The sequence below is a fragment of the Haliotis rubra genome, unplaced genomic scaffold, assembly GCF_003918875.1.
Source record: "Haliotis rubra isolate DU_JTF1 unplaced genomic scaffold, ASM391887v1 Scf27, whole genome shotgun sequence".
NCBI lineage: Eukaryota > Metazoa > Mollusca > Gastropoda > Lepetellida > Haliotidae > Haliotis > Haliotis rubra.
The window spans coordinates 2,466,562-2,489,438 of record NW_025766780.1 but is presented as its reverse complement, the minus strand read 5'-3'; the positions used below and the strand labels follow the sequence as shown (position 1 = coordinate 2,489,438).

The window sequence follows — 22,877 nt, the reverse complement described above, 5'->3', positions numbered from 1 at the left end:
ATGATCTTTCACAGTAACAAATCATGCAACGTTTGCAAAAAGAGCGAGTACTTAACACATAAGGCAATCAACTGTTCTGGAAATTGTCAGCTTTTTATTTGAAATTTACGCTCCTCAGGACTTACAGGAGATGTGTGTAGCTTCTCTGGCTCACCATACCTTGTTCATTAGTTTAACTTACAAAACATCATGTGTTGCGATAGTACGTTCCAACACGTGAAGTATTTCTGCTGTAAACCAGACTCGTCTTTCGATAAGAATCAATACCCCGTATGAGGTCGAAAAGTACACCTTGGTTCGTCAGAACCAATGTCACAGACAACTCGGCAACATAATCCTATAGCGCTCAGGTCTGGGGAAACATTTTCTATTTAGCAAAACGACGGCTAACTTGTTCCTTAACAGCGTTCTTACATTTCCGGAGATAAGGCGGTTTTTTGTACATTTTGAACTCGTGAGACAAACAGCATTCTTTCCAACCTCCAATGATTGAGAGCTCCCAAGGGGAGTAAATCCGATTTGCGACATCGAAATTTCACTCTAGGAGTCGCGATGATGTTACCCTGAGCTAGTAGAGTGCTCTGTTACCTTCGAATCTATAAACAATTACACAGAAACTGAAGGCTAGGTCCATCCGATATTCTCCGTGGTTTGAAGATAAGGTTCAAGAACCTGCTCTCTTGTTTTAAAATTTAACAAAAAATTGCTGCCGAGGGTAGCCGAGTTGTTTCTTAAAATAATAATTGCTGATCGATTATTTGAAATCTCCCCCAATAGAAACAAACGAGTGGCTAACGGATGTCAGTTTATCGGGAAGTAGCATCTTCGCCGTTTTTGATGATCCCTTCACCCAATGAAAACGAAACACTCAGAAACATTTCCCTCAGTCATAGCAATTGTTCATTCATAAACCTCTCGTTCTTACGTATACGACGCCAAATGCATACCATAAAATGTCAGATCAGATTTTATTTCGTTTCGGAAAATACATGTAAGTAAGGTCGTTAGAGATCATTCAGCATTAACGAACGATGGTGAAGGGAAAACAGGTACATTATAATGCCAGGATTGGGAATACTGCATACTTTAATAAGAGAAACCATTCGTCGATCCTCACCCTCTGCTGATGTGATCTGAAGCTGCAAGACGTCAGCTACAATGGTGATGTAACACATCCTTAAATTCATTTGACGTATTCACCAGGCAAGAATAGCGGTTACGCAAATTAAGATGTATTAACAGTTACTGTGGAAGTATTTGAGGCTTTGCTAGTTCTCGGTTGTTACCAGTAACCATATATCATTCCTGATGGTATCATAGCAACTTGTTTTAATGTATAGATTAAATATACTATTTCCAGGAGACAGCTTTTATGATCATGTTTGCACTTTAAAAATGGGATATAATAGTCTTTTTCGCCGGAATTCAGGCCGTCACTCGTATGTAATGATTCGACTAGAAATGATATAGAGGGTAAAAGGTCATACGCATTTGTGTTTTATCATATTACAGATTCACAGAAACAGCATTGTCAGGTCAATTTCATATCTGACCTACTTCTTAAATTGAGCGGGGTATTATATACTTATATCTATTATACTCTTTTCGCTGGTATATTATACTGAGAGCTAATATGTGTAGTATGAAATCATTCAGTATTTATGCCATAAGGTGAGTCTAATATTGTATCAGCAAGTACATAGTATAGGCGTAAATGGAATCGCAGTGTTTTGTGAGGTTTTACATCGCGTTTTTTGCAATATTCCAGGAAATCGACACAAGAGTGCTTCGAGCTACTAGGGTAATGTAATGCAGAATACACGCAGATATGGTAACGAAACACGACACATGACGCGTTTATCTGATTCCAGGTCCCTGTATATTATTCATTCCAGTTCATACAGTCAAAGGAATGGTTTTGGTAATAAATAGTAAAGGAAAGGAAATAACGCCTCTAAAGACTCCAGATTGGGACGGAACAGGAAACATCTATGTCACAATAACCCATGAAGACACCACGAACTTTGCTTGTGTAATTTGTAACGTACTCGTTTACATTTGGTTTGCATTTAAACCCCAGACAGATTCCCTGGTCAGCATGATCTAACGCCAATACACTTAAACTGTTGAGAAAGACGTTTTAAGTAGTATATTTCTAAAAACCAAAATTCACCTGCCATTCACGTGATGGCAATATGTAAAGAACCAATATAGACTTTAAACATTGCCGTTAGCACTTGCTGCCTCAAGAAACACATGGTGTGGTACTTTTATGGCGATCCGCACTAAAATCTGTTTATGTTCACTCTTTTTGTGCTGCGAATAGTTCACGCGGTTTATATCCCCAACCAGTACAACACTGAGTTACGTGCTAACGTTTCCTAAATATGTCTGCGATGATGGACAAAGGCGGTATACTTATTTCAAGTCAATCTGTCGCCCGTGTAAAGGACGCAGCCGACTATCAGAGACAAACAAAGAGAGTTCACAATAGGGTTCTTGCCTACGACAAAGGCGATTGCGCCACGGAAGATGTCGCTCAGGAAGATGACGCTACACTGGAATGTCTTTGAATTGCTTGATATTGCTGAAACTGAAGGATATGGAAATAAAAGACATGGCTACTTCAAGCCATGTATACAATAAATGTTTTCAAAGTTCACTACTTTCCTGGTTCTAAAGTGACGTTAAACGCTTCAACCGTCTTCTAAATTCCCCTTACACTCCTTAATACTGAATTAGGAGTTGGCAGCAATTGCTAATCTATTTTCTTGAACGGCAGTGTCATTGTATCACTTGTGGGGGTGTCCTGTATTATCAAACATGTAATACTGGTTCGGTTTGTGAATATAGATGTAGTGTGAAGCTGGTCAACTTGTTCAATCAAGTGACCGTTAGTCGTAGATCGGACGTGCCAATATCCCGTATACTTGATCTGGACGACTTTTACGTTACTTTAAATTGGCGGACAAGCTCGATGGCTCTCAGCAATGTAGCCATGGTCATCTGTCATCGTTAACCTATTGATGTCCAGTTCAATCACACGCACAACACCGGCTGACCAGAGCCATGTTTACCTCGAAATGACCTTCGGGCAATTGGGCTTGGGGTCTTCTGTTGGGAGACAAAAATCAAATGGCAATTGATAAATGAAAGTAATATCTCTGCACGTTGAAACCTCTGTACTTCTGTGTTTCCGATTCTGAGATGACACATGGCTGTCCTGACTGATTTTATAGTGATGATGGCCTGAGAGGGTATGTAAGTACCCAAACCATTCAAAGTAAATTTAAACCTACTACTATCCTTAATCGTGGTATATATATCATTTTAATGTATGGCGAGATTCTCTAAAATTGCTAATAGCTGAAGAGATGGTGTAAATCCAGCTAGGGTTCATGCAGGAAGCAAATGTACCTTCCCCATGGTCCCTAGTATGGTCATCTACCCTCATTTGATGGTAATACATAACCTGTTTCTGTAATTAAACTATTTTAGCTTTACATACTAGTTTTATGTTCATTTCTGTGATATTCCAGTGGTTTTAATGTCCTGTCTCAGACACTTGTTTTATTTAAATTTACCTTTATTGAATCTAAAATTATAACTTATTTTGAGTCAGACATGGCTGAAATATTGCCGATGTGACTTTAAGTCTTAACTCACTACAGTGATGATGGGAGATGAAAAGACAACAGTATACCTCTGGAGCATCTTCTGGTACTTCCCATCAGCGTTTAGCAACGGGACACATGCAAGATGTTGATTGCATAAAGTCCGCAACAGAAATTTATTGGCAACCTTTAAAAAGTAAAATCAAAGAGGAACCATACTGCTAACCGAGGGATGAAAGTGAATGTTAAATTTCCAACATGTCTTGTCTAGATTTTCTGTATTTTTTTCCCCTTCGTGCTAGCCCAGGCCAGCTGTGTAGATCACATGGCCATGCCTTTAATGATGATAGCAATGCTCCCATAGGTCATCCAAACACTCAAACATATTCCATAGAGTCAGACAAATCCCTGGAAACCATTTATGTGTTTGTCAATATTTTCACCTCATCGAAGGTTTCTTGTTCGTTTCATGTCCATCTGCTTGGAAGATATCTTCGCAAAAGTTCGCACAGATTGGAACCGCTTAATGTATAGACTTCGGATGTGGTTATGTTTTTTCAATATGGCTGGTTTCTTGAAACGTGAACTCCAATCACACATTCTTAGGTTTGAGATAAACGATTTAAAATGCTCGCGATGCTCCAAATAGTGCGCTAAATCTCTTGAGAACATACTCCTGGGTATATGTTCACTTGGTAACCATTTTCCGAACAGGATAAAGGTTATATTTCAAAGTCCAAACGCTTACTAACAAGTCTATGTATGTATTATAGCACGTATGTGTATGAGTCTGGTGTTGATGAGCCATACACAATCTTATAATAATTACGGACATGTTTTCTTTAAGGTTTAGTTTGTTACTTTGTTTTTTAATGTTCCATATGTCAATAATAATAGCTCCATAGAGCTCCTAATGTCAATTCTCTGCAAATGTAGCAGGGCGTGCAGTGACCTCTCGGAAAACATCCTTACCTTGTCAGGGTCATCTTCTTTGGTCATGTGGACAAGACGTCGTCTTCGTCAGAAGGTACGTGGTTCAAATCCCAGCACGGGACTCCGAAATTATGGTCACTACCAATACAGTTGTCAATGTTTATGAACTCATAAAACATATTTTCTGCGCCATGGTTAATCTAGTGGTTCAAGCGTTCGCTCGTTTCACCCAAGGCCCGAGTTCAGTACCTCACCCGAGTACAATGGTGGTTCCCGGCTTGACATTGATGGAATATTGCTAAAAGTGGCTAACATGCTCAACCACTCACTTACTGAATATAAGTTTTGTGTAGAAATGTACATGAACTTAGGCAAAAAGACAGCATACCGCTGATTTTATTTTATTATATGTTTGATTGTCAACTGAAAATATCTTTATTAAGCTATATTGTATACCGAAAATGGCTCCTAGTTGGTGCTCGAAGAATAACCCTACACGGTATTATTTTTCAAAATACAATTTGCTTTAAAACTTCTAGAAATTAGAAAATATCGCATAATATGCAACTGCTGGTACCTAAATACATCTCATCTTTGAAAATCAATAAATTTGCTTTTGTCCACAAATTCACATTTCAGATATGATAAATTCAATTCCTTTTCATAAAAAATGCCCAGCCAATTATTACATTTCACAAACTTTTGCAGAAAAGGGCGATGGTTAAACAGACATACTCACATTTAATCTTTCAAGTTTACATATGATAAGAAACTCGTTTTACATGATTCTTCAGCTAACCTGAACGGGCATATTGGACAGCTAATAGTTAGTATGGAATAGTCTATACTTATGTGTTGTATTCCAGGTTCCTGTTGACGAGTTAAATGTTTCACTTGATGCACTAGAAAAGTTCAAAATCTGTAACTATAATCAGTTATTTACAGTCAACTATTGCTTCCACCATGCCAACTAATTTAATATAATGGTGTCTTTTCTGCATTGACAGAGACTATTTATCCAACGGCATATGCTGTTTACGGGTCAGAACACTTAGGTAATCCCTGGGGCTCATCTCAGACGCTGGAATACATCCTTCCACATCAGCCTTCAAGCCACAAAAAGCTTGGCCTTTATGAGGAATATTACCATGCGTACTTCATTTCCCGTTATCTCTTAAGCCTATAGGCAACTGTACAATTACTCAATTGCGAGATTGAATAGAGCCATTTCAGAGTGGGTATAAAAATGATTTATTCCTTCACTGTATGTATGACCGTCATCGGGGCGAGTTAGAGGTTCCGAGTAGTCTAAATACGATAAACTACTAGTTCAACATCACTGCTGGTCCCACATTCTGGTTCGCTTTTATCTCTTGTATTCGAAAGAGATTTAAATTGCTACAGCCTCGGCTGATGCCTCCTGGTATTGTAATTGCAACTGGGAAATAACTACGCCATGCTTGGAAGGATTTGATAGGGACTGCCAACCGCCATTAGATAGATAAGAACTGTTTAAGTACATTTTATCTTCTGTGTCAAACCGCATCAGCCTAGCGTTGTGCTGGTCAGTTGTATTGGAGATCGTGGGTTTTACCTACAAGATATATTTTTCAAAAACCAAATATGATGTCAGTTTAGAGAAATGTATCTTGTTTTATAGACGTGTTTATTGTATTAGCCCAACACGAAGACAGAAGAAAACATAAACACGTTGAAGTAAAAGATAGTCATCAAGTCACACCACAAAACTGGAGTGACTGAGTGAGTTTTGGTTTTACGCCGCTTTAGCAATATTCCAGCAATATCACGGCGGGAGACACCAGAAATGGGCGTCACTCAATGTACCCATGTGCGGATCGAACCCGGGTTTTCGGCGTGACGAGCGAACGCCTTCACACACTCTCTCACACACACACACAAACACACACACACACGACCGGAAGACATAATACCACGTGAACTAAATGTAGCAAAAGGAGTCCCCCTTCTACACACATCACGAGCACAACATCTTGACTACGTGCGTATAGCAAACAAACAACACGCACTCAGCGAAGGACGCGTTCGACGAGTACCTTTAATTAATTTGGAGTTGTGCTTAGTATTTGAAAAATCTTGTAAAGTCTGCTCAATGAAGAGATCTAAAATAATTATTGTTTTGCGTTCAAATCCCTGATTTGATGGATTTGATACTGTTTTCTGTAGACAACCATGGACCGGGTGCTTTTATCGCCGACTCAAGGACACTAATGTTCTTCATCCTCTGTGTAATCATCCCCATGGCACATGACTCATTTTCAAACAAAACGCCGTAGTTTCCCATCCAACTATCTGTTCCAATCACTCTCTACTTTCCTCGTGGGATTGTACTATGTCCGAGGTACCTCTTGTCTGTTGTGTTTTGTTTTGCACTTCACCAAAAACACAGATACACAGTACATATCGTGGTATTATAACAGTGTATCTTCTCGGTTTGTTCTGTAGCTAAGTAAATGTAAGATTCCATTTTTTAGAACGTAGGATATTTATGCCCATGGCTTGGATCGTTGCTTTTAACAGAGTAATTACATACATATCATTTGTCTGTTATTTATTCTCCTTTTAACCATAAATTGGCTGTTTGTGATACAATTAATCATGACATATAAGTGAGTGGGTGAGTTTTGTTTTACGCCGCAATATTCCATCTATATGGTGGTGGTCTGTAAATAATCGAGACTGGACCAGGCAATCCAGTGATCAACAGCATGAGCATTGATCTACGCAATTGGGACACGATGACATGTGTCAACCAAGTCAGCGAGCCTGACCACCCGATCCCGTTATTCGCCCCTTACGACAAGCATGGGTTACTGAAGATTAATTCGAACCCGGATCTTCACGGGTCCACAACATATAAAACTGAGAAACTGCAAAAGACACATTTGTCTATTGCAATAAAGAGCATGCTATCAAACACTGCTTTTTCTGGTCGACTGTCTTTGCAGTCGTTTCATATGTAATGTTGCCGATTGTGGGGACACACATTCACCCATTCAGTTTCATTTATCCCAATGCCTGATATTGATGTACAAGACGGCAATGTGAACATGAACAAAACATATATCTGTAAGTATACGGTTTTAATTATGTATAAATCATGTAACATTCTTAAAACGTTCAAACAGCAAATAGGAAAATAACCCGGAGCAGTATAAGGATTCTAAATTAAGATGCTATTTATTCTTTAATTAGTTGAGGAAGCCTAAATCAAAGTGAGAGTTCTTAAACCTCAAGGGCAACATCATGAAAAAGAGAGTCCTCACCATCATCGCTGCCAATTATACCATGTTTGACAGAGCAAGTTTGTTTCGGATCAAAGGCAACTGTATGAAAAGAAATATTTCCAGATAAGCACCTTTGTTTACAGCGTCAGGATGCATTGAAGTGGCTTGTTTTAACACTATTCCTGATGGTTTTCCAAGGAACCTCTGCTATTTGTTTTCACCGAAATGAACACGGGGCAGGGGAGCATTACGAGCTACGAGGCAAGAGCGTTAACAACACGGGGATATCTCAGGTCAAAACAATATAATGTATCTCTTCCATACAGCTGCGTTTAGCCTTGGATCACACAGAACCGACTGAGCATAGTTCCATACAGACCACATTTACATAGTAAACCCCATGGAGACGCAATGGGAGGTTTACCGCGTCTGTTGTTTCGCGGATGTAATGCAGTTTGTTTTATTTGAAGTCTGATACTTGATATGATTACAGAAACAATTTCAGTTCATTTTGGTTTACTGACATACTATAAAGGCCTATGGGAACATTACACTCTATGTCAGTCTGACATAACAGTGGAACAACAGCAGATTCACGTGGGAAAAAGTTGCAATTATGTGAACAAAATGGACACTGAAAAATTCCACGTCTTTCATTTCTTATTTAGGTTTGAGTGCATAACGTATTTGCCCAAATGATGTGTGACAAATCTTACATAACGGAACGGCTCATTATCAATCATGCTCAGTTTCCGTTTTGGCAAACGGATGTTACATACGTTTATGATTATATTAGTTGCTGAAGTTTACTTTTGAATGTCATGCTGTTCTTTAAGAATATCTGGCACCAGAAACCATACACCGATCTACCATATACCAATGTATGGTCTCTGTCGGAATATAGTTAAACGGTACCAAACAGTTGTTAGGCACGTTTTAATCCAATCAGCCAGTTCCGTCGCTCCTCCCATAATAAACAGGCCTCCCAAATAAAGCTGAAACAGGCTCCGATGCCAGACCCACTCACCAACCTGTCATCCCCACATCAATAGGAGTAGGAGGGATGACCAAATGGTTAACCGTTAGCTCGTCTGGCAGCATACATTACGTTCAGGGAATCAGACATGACGTTAGTATTGAAATACACTCCTCATGTTAAGTTTCCGTAGCAACCTGTCTCTACGAGCCTCAAAACAAGAGAGTCGGAGATAAAGTACTGCTGGAAATCAATGACGAAATGAAACAGAGGATGCAGAATCAACCACTGAATAATTGACCAAATTAAATTAAAATCAACTTTTCAATAAACCGAAAACCGCGTGGTTCGCTCAAAAACGTAGAGATTTCTGAAACTTGTCATGTTCCGATTACATAGTCCTTGTATAACCACCGACGGTGATACATCAGCAAGGTTACAATGACTGTAGATAATTCACGAGCAATGAATCAAGTTGACAGGACAGAGCTTGTGCCGTGGTCTTTAACTTTATATTTATCATTCATAAGAACCTGCTATGATGCTTTAAGTTTTAATAGTTAGATGTACACCTAATGCATTTCAAATTCGAAATGTTGGTTATTTTTGGTTACATAAAAGTGTAACGGGGCAAGTAACAGTGTAATTCATCTGAAATGAATAACGTTCTTCTCCGAGTGAGACCATGATTAAATGCTATAACCTTATGGACTGCGTGCGATACGTATTCAGAAAAACAACATATCATCAAAAGCATGACTTATAAAAGACAGTACTAATGCAGTGCAAAAACAAGAACCGCTAAACCCAACTCTCTTCTGACCACTATAGGGTTCAACAGTCGTAATTCATGCATATCATTCGATCAATTCTCTGTTGTAGCGTGGTTATCTGTATGTGTACCCACATAGGATGTAGAATCGCTGAGTTCCCACCCCTTCTCAACATAGTACAGTGCTGTATATCTCTGACTTGTCTCGTGACATCGCAAGATCTCGTCCTCATCATCTGTGTATATTCTTCAGGCATTGTCCCTTTATGTGTACCCCAAAGGATGTAGAAACGCTGAGTTCTCATCCTTGCTCCAACGTAGTAAGTGCTGTATATCTGCATCTTGTCTCGTGACATCGCGAGATCTCGTCCATATCATCTTTCACTGTGTATGTTCTCCAGGCATTGTTCCTCTTTGAAGAACGTTTCAAGTGACAGCGTTACTTCCGATAACACACTGTACACGTCACTAAGTAAGTCATATCAGGGTTACAAAGCTATCATTTGGAACAATTTAGCAGTCAGAAAGATGGCTATTCTGGTAATCATAAATATTCTCATTGGCAACATGCCGTTTTTACTACTTACTCTCTTTCTGTCTTACTTCTTCCACGTGTCGGTTAAAGAAACTAATGATACACAAGTGAAGCGCTTCTTCCACCAAGATAGCATACCATTCTTTTCTGCTTGTAAGTATATGTTTACATAGCGGTGTTGTTCTGGATACATGTAGGTCACGCCTACAAAGTCGCCGACATGAAGGGTTTCTACATGTTTTGTGCCCAGAAACAAAACAGGTTAGGCTTGGCTTGAGCTTCTGGTATGTTAAATTCTTCTATGTCCGATGTACCTCTTGTCTGTTTTGTTTTGTTCTGTACTTCACAAAAATACAGTTACACAGTACATATCGTGATATTAAACAGATAACAGTGTATCTTTTCGTTTTGTTCTATAGCTCACTAAAAGGAAGATTCCATTTTTTAGAGACAGAGTACGTCAATATACATTGTATATCATTTGGCTGTTCTCTTTTTAGCAGGGAATGATTATTGGTGAGTGAGTTTAGGTTTACGCCGCACTAAGCAATATTCCAGCTATATGGCGGCAGTCTGTAAATATTCGATTCTGGACCAGACAATCCAGTGATCAACAGCATGAGCGTCGATCTGCGCAATTGGGAACCAATAACATGTGTCAACCAAGTCAGCGAGCCTGACCACCCGATCCCGTTAGTCGCCATGGGTTACTGAAGATCAGTTCAAACTCGGATTTTCATGGGTCCATGACATATAAAACTGATATACTCCAATAGGCACATTTCTCCATTGCAATAAAGAATAAAGAACATGTTATCAAACACTGCTTTTTCTTGTTGACTGTCATTGCAGTCGTTTCATTTGTAATGTTGCCGATTGAGGGGACACACATTCACTGATTCTGTCCCTTTTATGCCAATGCCTGATATCGATGTACAAGGCGGCAATGTGAACATGCAACGAAACCCAATTTGACAAAAGTGAGCAAAATCGACCAATGCAGAATCAAGTAGGTTAAATTCCGTTCATCAAATACCAGTAATATCGTTCAGATATTATTATCGCTCTACTCATGATCAATTTCTATTTCAGAAAAACAATCAGTGTTGAATGGCTTGAGGTAGCAAAGAAATAGAAATGTTTGCATTTGGAAGATACGTAGAAAACTGATTTCTTTCTGTGTAACGATGCTTAATTCGATGAAACTAACTAAAGAAACTATTTTTTATTATGAAAATATATCTGTAAGTATATGATTTGTAATTATGTATAAATCATGTAACATTCCTAAAACATTCAAACAGCAAATAGAAAAAAAACAGAGCAGTATAAATTAAGATGCTATTTTTTCTTTAATTAGTTGAGGAAGCCTAAATCAAAGTGAGAGTTCTTAAACCTCAAGGGCAACATCATGAAAAAGAGTGTCCTCGCCATCATCGCTGCCAATTAGACCATGTTTGACAGAGCAAGTTTGTTTCGGATCAAAGGCAACTGTACGAAAAGAAATATTTCCAGATAAGCACCTTTGTTTAGAGCCTGAGGATGCATTGAAGTGGCTTGTTTTGACACGATTCCTGATGGTTTTCCAAGGAACCTCTGCTATTTGTTTTCACCGAAATGAACACGGGGCATGGGAGCATTACGGGCTACTAGCAGAGGCAAGACCGCGAACAACACGGGGATATCTCAGGTCAAAACAATATAATGTATCTCTTCCATACAGCTGCGTTTAGACCCGGGTCACTCAGAACCGACTGAGCATAGTTCCATACAGACCACATTTACATAGTAAACCCCATGGAGACGCAATGGGAGGTTTACCGCGTCTGTTGTTTCGCGGATGTAATGCAGTTTTTTTTATTTGAAGTCTGATACTTGATATGATTACAGAAACAATTTCAGTTCAGCTTGTTTTATTGACATACTATAAAGGCCTATGGGAACATTACACTCTATGTCAGTCTGACATAACAATGGAGCAACAGTAGATTCACGTGGGAAAATTGGGCAACCATGTGAATAAAATGGACACTGAATAATTCCATGTCTAAAGACTTTCGTTTCCTATTTCGGTTTGAGGTTTGAGTGCATAACGTATTTGCCCAAATGATGTGTGACAAATCTTATAGAACGGAATGGCTCATTATCAGTCATGCTCAATTTATGTTTTGGGAAAGGAATGCTACATAAGTTTATGAATAGATCATTCACTGAAGTTTGCTTTTGAATGTCCTACTGTTCCCTAAGAATGTATGGCACCAGAAACCATATACCGATTAGTCTGTCTCACAGTCCCTGAACCACATTATTTTCCCTTCTGCCTAGCCCTCCTGCATGCTAAAACCCTAAAATGAAGCAAGACTAGATTTCCCCAGGTTCAGGCCTGAATCTCCCAAGTTACTGGGGCTCGTTTTCAATTGAAATGGGTTTATTTGTTACTTTCAAAAGTATATATATTCAGGGACTAAGCGTTATACCGATGGATGGTCTCTCTCGGCACTGAATATAGTTAAACGGTAACAAACAATTGGTTTGTTTTAATCAAATAAGACAGTTCCGTCGCTCCTCCCATAATAAACAGGCCTCCCAAATACAGCTGAAACAGGCTCCAATGCCAGACCCACTCACCCACCTGTCATCCCCACATCAATAGGAGTAGGAGGGATGACCAAATAGTTAACCGTTAGCTCGTCTGGCAGCATACATTACGTTCAGGGAATCAGACATGACGTTAGTATTGAAATACACTCCTCATGTTAAGTTTCCGTAGCAACCTGTCTCTACGAGCCTCAAAACAAGAGAGTCGGAGATAAAGTACTGCTGGAAATCAATGACGAAATGAAACAGAGGATGCAGAATCAACCACTGAATAATTGACCAAATTAAATTAAAATCAACTTTTCTGAAACCAAAAAACGCGTGGTTCGCTCAGAAACGTAGAGATTTCTGAAACTTGTCATGTTCCGATTACATAGTCCTTGTATAACCACCGACGGTGATACATCAGCAAGGTTACAATGACTGTAGATAATTCACGAGCAATGAATCAAGTTGACAGGGCAGAGCTTATGTCGTGCTCTTTAACTTTATATTTATCATTCATAAGAACCTGCTATGATGCTTTAATTTTTAATAGTAAGATTTACACTTGATACTTTTCAAATTCGAAATGTTTTGACAGTAAATAAACGATATAGGTTATTTTTTTTGGTTCTATAAATGTGTAACAGGGCAAGTAACAGTGGAATTTCATACGAAAATTAATTCAAGACAAAACGTAAACCTTTTTCTCCGAGTGAGACTATGATAAGATGTTATAACCTTATGGACTGCGTGCGATACGTATTCAGAAAACACATGTCATTAAAAGTATGATGAACGCATAAATTATGACAGATTACTAAAACAGTACTAATGCAGTGCAAAAACAAGACCCGCTAAACCCAACTCTCTTCTGACCACAATAGGGTTCAACAGTCGTAATTCATGCATATCATTCGATCAATTCTCTGTTGTAGCGTGGTTATCTGTATGTGTACCCACAAAGGATGTAGAATCGCTGAGTTCCCACCCTTTAATTTTCAACATAGTACAGTGCTGTATATCTCTGACTTGTCTCGTGACTACGCAAGATCTCGTCCTCATCATCTGTGTATATTCTTCAGGCATTGTCCCTTTATGTGTACTCCCAATGGATGTAGAATCGCTGAGTTCACATCCCTGTTCCAACATAGTAAATGCTGTATACCTGTATCTTGTCTCGTGACTTTGCGAGATCTCGTCCTCATCATTTTTCACTGTGTATGTTCTCCAGGCATAGTTCCTCTTTGAAGAACGTTTCAAGTGACAGCGTTACTTCCGATAACACACTGTACACGTCACTAAGTAAGTCATATCAGGGTTACAAAGCTATCATTTGGAACAATTTAGCAGTCAGAAAGATGGCTATTCTGGTAATCATAAATATTCTCATCGCCAACATGCCGTTTTCACTGTTTCCGCTGTTTCTGTCTTGCTTCTTCCACGTGTCGGTTAAAGAAACTAATGATACACAAATGAAGCTCTTCTTCCACCAAGATAGCATACCATTCTTTTCTGCTTGTAAGTATATGTTTACATAGCGGTGTTGTTCTGGATACATGTAGGTCACGCCTACAAAGTCGTCGACATAAAGGGCTTCTACATGTTTTGTGCCCAGAAACAAAACAGGTTAGGCTAGGCTTGAGCTTCTGGTATGTTAATGAGCTATAGTGTGAACACATGCCAAAAGGTTTTCCTAACGAATGAATAACCCAATGAAGTAATGTCTGACACACATTATACACTCTGCAGCTGAGTAAGTGAGTGAGTGCGTATATGTTCACGCCGCTTTTAGCAATATTCCAGCAACATCACGGCGGGGGACACCAGACATGGGCTTCAAACATTGTGCCCATGTTGGGAATCGAACTCGGGTCTTCGGTGTGACGAGCGAACGCTTTAACCACTAGGCTACCCCACAATCCCCTCTGCATCTGAGATACACCAAACGTTAATATATTTCTTTGAACTGTCGTATTACACCATCAATGTTAGCTTAAGGTTTCCATTTCTAAATGTTGGTGCTCATAGATTTTACAAAGCTTTCCTACACGTAAGTGTGCGGTATTGTTGTAAAGAACTGAAGTTCACGAGATCAGGTGACACTGAGTTGAAGAGGGTGCTTCTTTGAGCTACCCATTTAGAGAAGTTTGCTACACATGTCACACAGTGTTTTTTATGTGTCTAAGGAAATGTAACTGATAAAGAAATATATGCCGGTGTTATTGATAGGCTGTGTATATAATAAGCCACCCCAGCCACAAGGCAACTGCTGCACTCACGCACTAAACGTTCAGCTTCAAGAAAACATGATGCCGCTACACTTGAGGCATGTGTTGTATCTATTTATTAGGGGAGATGGTGCATAGGGATCATTACGTACGTTTTGTACCTGCAAACATTAATGTCAAATATTACGCACCTGTAACGTCATAGTTTTGTCATTTTGCTAATGTTCCAGGTTGTTTGTGGTTTAGAGCACTTTGGATATGTATGTTTGTGGGTGATGAAATCATTACATTGTTTGACTGTTCACTTTAATCTTAGTCAGTCCAGCGGTTTGCCCAAGTTACACATTTACATAGTCGTAGTTTAGGTCCAACAGTTTACCCTAATTACACAAAGACAATATCTTAGTTGAGGTCCAGCAATTTACCCTCATTGCAAAACGGCAATATTTTAGTTTAGGGACAGCAATTTATCCTAATTGATTTGATTTCCGAAATGATAATAAATTAGTTAAGGTTCAGCAATTTACCCTAATTATAAAATGACAATATCTTATTTTGAGAGACTGCAATGTACCCTAATTCCTAATTGACACTTTATTGGATAGGTTCAGCCATTTACCCTAATTAAAAATGACAATATCTTAGTGTAGGTCTGAGCTGTCAGTGCACCCTAGTGCGTAGAGCATTAATCCTTCTATATTACAGATACCTAGATCACGCGGATGAATGACAGTTCGACTTGTTCTGTGATTACAGCTGGACTCCAACAGACACCCTGAAAGCATTCCTGGCTCTTGGCGGAGCTGTTGTAAGGTTCTGGGATTAGTAACACTTACGAAGCACTCGTTATGAATAGTATCCATTAGATGCCAGGCGGACATTGGGTGTGAGTTTCAAGTATTTTCACTTTCATTTGTCGATGAATTAATATCGTGTACCGCTTGCTGTATTTACCATGTAGGCTTCGTGTCGCCATCAGCCCAATGGGTACAGAATAGTCACCTCGAACGTAAATGTACTTACTCCAGGGAGATGCATATGTAACGAAAGTGAGTCGTGGGTTTTACGATGTACTAAAGAGAATCAGATGGAACGGTAAAATGATCTGATTTCTCAATACTCAGTCGAAAAGAGCACATCCCGAGATGGTAGTTAATCCTGTTGAGCATATCGTTCCGAACATTGAAATACAATTTTTTTCATATGTTCGATGTGAGCACCAAATGTGACCATGAACATAGAATAGCACATATTTGAAGTGTGGATATAAAACGTTCTTCACACTCTTCGCACTAAATATGACATTGAATATGTGTTTGACGACTCACAACACTCATCCTAGAGAATTACATACAAATTGTGGTGAATCTGGATTACACCATGCTTGAAGACGTTAAACTTTCATTTGCGACGGTATGGAATCAGGATGAGTACGTATCTGAAGATCCATACCTTTCATAATATCCAGGCACAAAGGATGTTTACAAATTCAAAATATATGTATTGACGCAAGCAGGGTTGTTTGAGTCTGTAACACACATATAAGAGTCAGGTTTTCCTTTCCTACCATCGCACCTCGACAATCCGTCCCACAATCAATCATACACCACATACAATCACCGAACTCAGCACACACCGGCCACGTGCATTTGATGTGTGTTGGCACCAGTGTTTCCAATACTTTAATTTGCCAGTTGGCCATCAGGGCCTGCTTCCGACTGCAGGCCCTGAATGAAATCTGCAGTCCCTTTTGTTAACATCAAACCAATAAAAACAAAATAGACTACACTGTACACAGTTTCAATCGGTTTCTACAAAATCAATTAGCGAAGCCTATGGCGGAGACAGAAGGTTTTAATGTACTTGTTAAAGACTGGTGTTGACATTCCTATGCGCAAAGTGCTGAAAACTAGGAAGTGAAACTGCCTGATATTCGTGACATGATGGATCATGTATGATTCCCGAACGTTAATAAAGAAGGTTAATTATTGGAAGGATTCCAGTTGGAAAAAAAATTGACAGATATTTACTGAAGGCCACAAGGGCCTGCAAATATCTGAAACTGCAGGCCCGACACAATAACGACCGGCGCTGGACCTCCGGGCCGGCGATTATTTCGAAAGCTGGTTGGCACCGTACACAAGAATCAGTAGGTGATTGCCCCAACACCACAATCAGTTATGTGCCAGATGCGTCTCACACTTCATGGAAATGACAAGGCTAGACATTATTATAATATTATCAAAAATTACAATTATACTTGAAAGTGGAGTTGATGAGTGTCGTTCATTTGGAGCATATAAGTAAGTAATCACTATATGAGTAGGATTTTTCTGGTTTGTTGTTGTTGTTTTTGTGTTTGTTGTTGCTTTTTTGTTTGTTTTGTTTTGTTTGGTTGGTTGGGGATTTGTTTTGTTTCGTTATTGTTGGTTTGTTTTCGTGGGTTTCTTTGGTGGTTATACTGGGGGTTGGGGGTGAGGTGTGTGTGTATGTGGGGGTGTTTATGGAAAATGTTTGTCGACACTTACTTACAAAATATGTAGTTTTACACAAAGCTTCCTTCATCTTGGCAGTGTAGAACATTTCACTCAGAACAAAGAGGGTCACAGTAAATCATTTAATGTAACGTTTATCTTATCGTTTCATTGAAACTTGTCAATATACTCAAGTAATTTGTCAATCAATCTACGTCAGAAATCAATACGCCTGCAAGTCAGATCAGATCTGAAATTAAATGTTCCTTCGCCAAATAGGGAGAACCATGTAACCGTGATACATTTACACACCTGAACCCGTCGTTCTTGTGGGGAACAATTGTCTGTTTTACAGTGTTTGAGTTCAGATAGCTATGGGAAATCAGGTTTTTCTTCACACGTGGGGGCAGTGATTGGCTTCAGCGTTCGATTCCCCACAAGGTTACAATGTGGGAAGCCCATTCGATCGATCATTTGCTTATTTTAGTGCTCAAATATCAGTGACTCATAATGAAAGCGCTTTGGATATTATAAATAATTTGATTGCATGGACAAGTCAAAATATTGATTACACAACAGTCTCGTTTCCTGTTGACTGGGTTCCGTCCTATTGCGCAACTTAGTACAATAACCAGTCCAGAATTTGAGACCAATTCATTTAACTGGATGCATAAATATTAATCAGTATTATTTGATACATCTAAGCACTTGCATTTTGCAACACTACGCTCCGTATAATCCTTGCAAGCATGTCGTGCGGCGTGCTCTGTCGTACAGCGAGCACTGACAAACAGAAACCTGGAAATCGTGGAAATCTCAAAACGAGGCTCAGTCGCTAGAAAAGTTTGGCGGTCTGGTACGGCCTTGATATTATATCAATCACATTGTGCACTACAGAACTACACAGAATAAGCGCAAAAAACACAAAACAGGTGTAATTAGTGAGCCAGATGCATTGTGAATCATTTTACGACCTCATAAAACTGGAGCAGTCTGTGAAATATAGAAATACGATGTTATTAAAGTTAAAAATTAAAACTCACTTGTAAACACCATTTTCTTATGAAACAGGGAAATGGCAACTCAGTGTAACCATAGTTGTTTGTGTTGTCTATTTTCACTTTCATACGAGAAAATTCGGATCGGAGGAAAAGTAGGTCATTGTCTGAATAGGTTAATGAGACTCATGTTTCGGTTTGTTCAAGTCCAGATGAACAATATTATACCTCTCTCTCTCTCTCTCTCTCTCTCTCTCTCTCTCTCTCTCTCTCTCTCTCTCTCTCTCTCTCTCTCTCTCTCTCTCTCTCTCTCTCTCTATATATATATATATATACCTTTATATAATCACCAATACTAATCACTACACAACATGGTTACGTGCCTCCTTGTACTGACAGCCGAACTGCAGTTGTACGCTGGGTGATGACGTCCATTTTGTGACATCACTGACATTCTGAGATATTGGTATGCTATATCAGCTTTTGAACCGTGATCACGACATTCTTAACCAACAAAACACCTTTCCTAAAAACAATATATGTTAACGTCCTTAATTTATGTTTTGGCGTTCTGCTCATTTTTTCAACTTCGATTTTGTCGTCCTTAAAGGTTAGGGCAATGAATGAGCTGAAATGAATCTAGTGGAATAGAATTGCAACCTCGAGAAGATAGAAGTATTTTACAGGTTAATATGCTGTCGTATTAAGATAAACAGTTTCTGGAAAATATGAAGGCACTGTAACATAATCTATTAAAGACTCCAGTATAGGTCGCTGTGTCGGAGACGTATATATACAGTATATTTTATCTGTATTTTGACATTTAAGCAAATTAACATATATGTAACTCTGTACTATAATGATGTATTGACGTAACGTAACTGTACGCCAGATACAATATGTTCCTACAAATGCGCACATCTACAGTAAACCGAGGTGCAACATGCGTCAAACAGACAAAGCTAAACCATGTACTGATATCAAGAGTTTATGCATCGAATTACCAAGGATTTGTTGGTATAGCTGACTGACTGAGTTTGGTTTTACGCCGCTTTTAGCAATATTCCAGCTACATCACGGCGGGGAACACCAGAAATGGGCTTCACACATTGTACCCATGTGGGGATTCGAACCCGGGTCTTCGGCGTGACGAGCCAACGCTTTAACCATTAGGGTACCCCACCGCCCCTGTTGGTATAGAAATGTAATTAAAACATTTAGGTTCTATATGATACAACATAATAATGACTTTACTACCTTCAAACGGTATATGCAGTTTAAGATTTCAAATAGGATTTGTTTCGTTTCCTTTTATTATATTGATTGTGGAACAAATCCCATTAACATATCAAATGGCTAATGTTTATGTATCGTATCATGCGCGTTCCTGAGTGAATGGGTATTTCACCGCTGTTAACAGCTATCAAGCAATATGACACTAGGAATGGGCTTCTCGCATAATTCTCATATGTTGAATTGAACCCGGATCTTCGACGCGCTGTGTAGACACTTTGACCACGCCACTACACCATTGCTCCCTAACTACCAAAACCCTACATGGGTACAATGTGTGCAGCCCAATTCTGGTGTCCCCTCCGTGATGTTGCTGGAACATTGCTAAAAGTGGCATTAAATCATGCTCACTCACTCACTCACCTAACTACCACGACACGTAACTAATATCAGTGTATGAAATATGCCAAAAGTCCAGCCAGACATCAGGGCCGGTAACTTAAAAATGTTACCAGCCCAAAATGGATTTAACCAGACCAAATATGGTGAAGTAGTAACCTCAGAAGTATGGAACACCTAAAAATTTACCAGACCATCGGGCTGGCTAGCTGTACATTTAGACCGTCCGTCAGAAATCTAGACCGTCTCGTGCGGTCGGACGGGCCTTATTGCATACTCTGCTAATATTTACGCTAGAGACCTACTGACTGAGGCTGAAATATAGATAACATTATACTTTGAAGGCTTGCTGGATAAGATTTATACTCATGGAAACGAATAATTAAACACATGACAGTACAAGGGTTCCTTTATTCTTTTCCAGGTTTTTTCACAAGCTTTGTACCGTACTGTGGTATTCTGGGATATAAATATAGGAACACTTGTACTTTCATGTGTTCCCTTATTCGTTTCCATGAGTATATTAAATAAACAAATATGCAAATTTGGCTTTGCTTGCCTTAGTGACGAGATGTAAATTTATGCATAAACACTGCATGAGCAATGTGCACATATCAACATAAACCTATAGAAAACTAGACCCCTAGCGTTCCAAGAACATAACTGTCTATTTAATTTCGTCTTTGAACATTATCCGTGAGATGTTATCATGACAGATCATAAACACAGTTACTCTGATTATGAAAAGGGCCTTGTGTTGGAGTCAAGACCTCATCTGTTACAAGGCGACTCCGGCTTAATTACTTGATAATCACCCTACACCCCAGGAGAAATCTCAACACCGACAACTATTTGTAGCTCAACACTTGCAGGAAGGCCCAAAATACGCCAGCAAACTCTCTCAACAGGGCCTCGTAAATTACGGAACCCCCCAATTATGGGCAGATCGCGAGTGGTCATTACCGACAGATAACATGCGGATGGTGTAACCTGACCCCTGTCACGTGACTAGGGCATCCAGTGTGACCAACACCACGCCTTAGGGAAAACTAATCGAGGGAAAGAAATTTTATGAGAACCATTGTCTATTTAACTGGCTTGTATTCAGAGAAATGCAATGTCTCGAACTTCTGTAAACCGATTTATCGCCAGAGATGTGTTTCTCCGTCTTGCTAAACATATATTTTTTTTAAATTATCGCGCATAGCTTGGAGGCAGACGAATTTACATATTGGACAAGGTTAAAAAAAGTATATAATGAAACCTCGTTATACCGGATCCTTTCAGTCCGAACACCTTGCGTTTTTTCGCACACTGTTAAAAAATTCTCTGTGTACGCAATGATTCGTTGATGCAGACATTTGTTTACTCGGAAGCCTCCACTGAAAAATCTTTCGTTCGTAATTTCGGGGTTCAACTGTATTCAATCAAACTACTTCGATGCGCCGAAAGGTGTTGAAACCCTATAACGCACGGTGCCATTCAAAGTGAAAATCATAGATGCACGTTTATATACATTTTAGCGGATTTCATTCAGAAGCGCCACTCAATAGACGTCCTTATAACGAAGATACCGATTTGCTTCCAGGTTGTTCAAACGAATGCGATTTGTATTTTACGCTTTTCAGATTTAACTGTAGTACATGAGTCTCCAGTTGTATCAAGACCCATCGTTTATAGTCGCGACGAGCAGGTATTTTTTCCCAGGGATGAATCCCAAGTGTCTCAAGGCCTATATTTTATCGCCGCGCTGAGCAGGTATTTTTCAGATTAAAGATCCTCTTCACCATTTCAGCCTTCAACTCCATTACCGAGAAGTGTTTGGCGATTTTCTAAATGAGCTGGTGCGAATTAACAAAAGCCTATTCGCCATGAAAATCCAAAGGGGTTTTTGAAATTAATTTGTAAACTTGCCAAAGGAGAAGATAGTCCCCGTGGACTCTGTGGACGTGCTTGTATGCAAGACATGTCGTTATCGGAGACTCGAGCGGCAGTTTGTGAATTGCATGTCAGTCTCTCAATAGGCAGTTCTTGATCCTCCACCAGTCCACGGCTCTAAGCATCATCATCAAGGAGCAAATGAATCCAAGTAGATAATCCATTGTAAATTGTTCAAGATGTCATCTTTCTTTCAACGACAGGTATCGATCCTTTTCAACGGACGCTTCTTCCTCCTCAGCCGAACGCTGAAAGTCACGTGACCATCTGGCTGCGAGATCGGAGTGTGACGCGCAAGGTTGAAGGATCGCGTATCATTAGCAAGGGCTGTGTACCACAGTTTCTAAACTCTATAGTATATCCCTCTCCGACGGCTGCCGAGTCGCCTCCACTAGAAAGGAAATCTTATCTTGTTTAGACACTTTTGTGATATTTGTTCACTTGTTGTTTGCCCGCACGGTGGATCCTCAACACCTTGAGAACTTGTGGATTTAGCAGCATCTCAGAGGTAGGTCGCTTTGGCATTTATCTGCAGACTCCCAGTTTCTTGACGAAAGCTCTGATTTAGTTTACACTGTCATACAGGCTTAGCATTGCGGTTTCCCTGGCTTTGCTCCAAACTTGTGGGTCACTTTCTGGTCGATCTCTTCATAACACGCTCACATTTGTCAATATACAGGAAGCTAAGAGGAGAATTAAGTACTCCTCGCAAGCCATGGTCTAATATTGACACCAGTTTGCATATTCTGAAATTAATTAATGAAGGGCTGGGGTATTTTAATGCATTGTTGTCGTAAGGAAATGGGCAAACTTGGCGGAAATAGATCAGACAAGTTCTCCGGCGAATTTGTTATCCAGCCGTGCTTTGTCACACACTTTTTATGGTTTTTGATAACAATCTGTCACTGTCATGGCTTTGATGTATCGT

General features: G+C 39.5%; 1 protein-coding gene across 3 annotated transcripts in view; it reads left to right on the top strand.

The window, feature by feature from the left end:
* The first annotated feature begins 22,206 nt into the window (after window positions 1–22,206).
* Window positions 22,207–22,877, top strand: part of LOC124280569 (glutamate receptor ionotropic, kainate 2-like) — a 120,984-nt gene continuing 120,313 nt past the window's right edge. For 2 of the 3 annotated variants that reach the window (XM_046716525.1, XM_046716527.1), the window contains exon 1: window positions 22,207–22,457. The gene's annotated coding sequence lies outside the window, so the exon portion shown is untranslated. The remainder of the gene's footprint in view (window positions 22,458–22,877) is intronic. The other variant, XM_046716531.1, reaches the window with a different exon arrangement.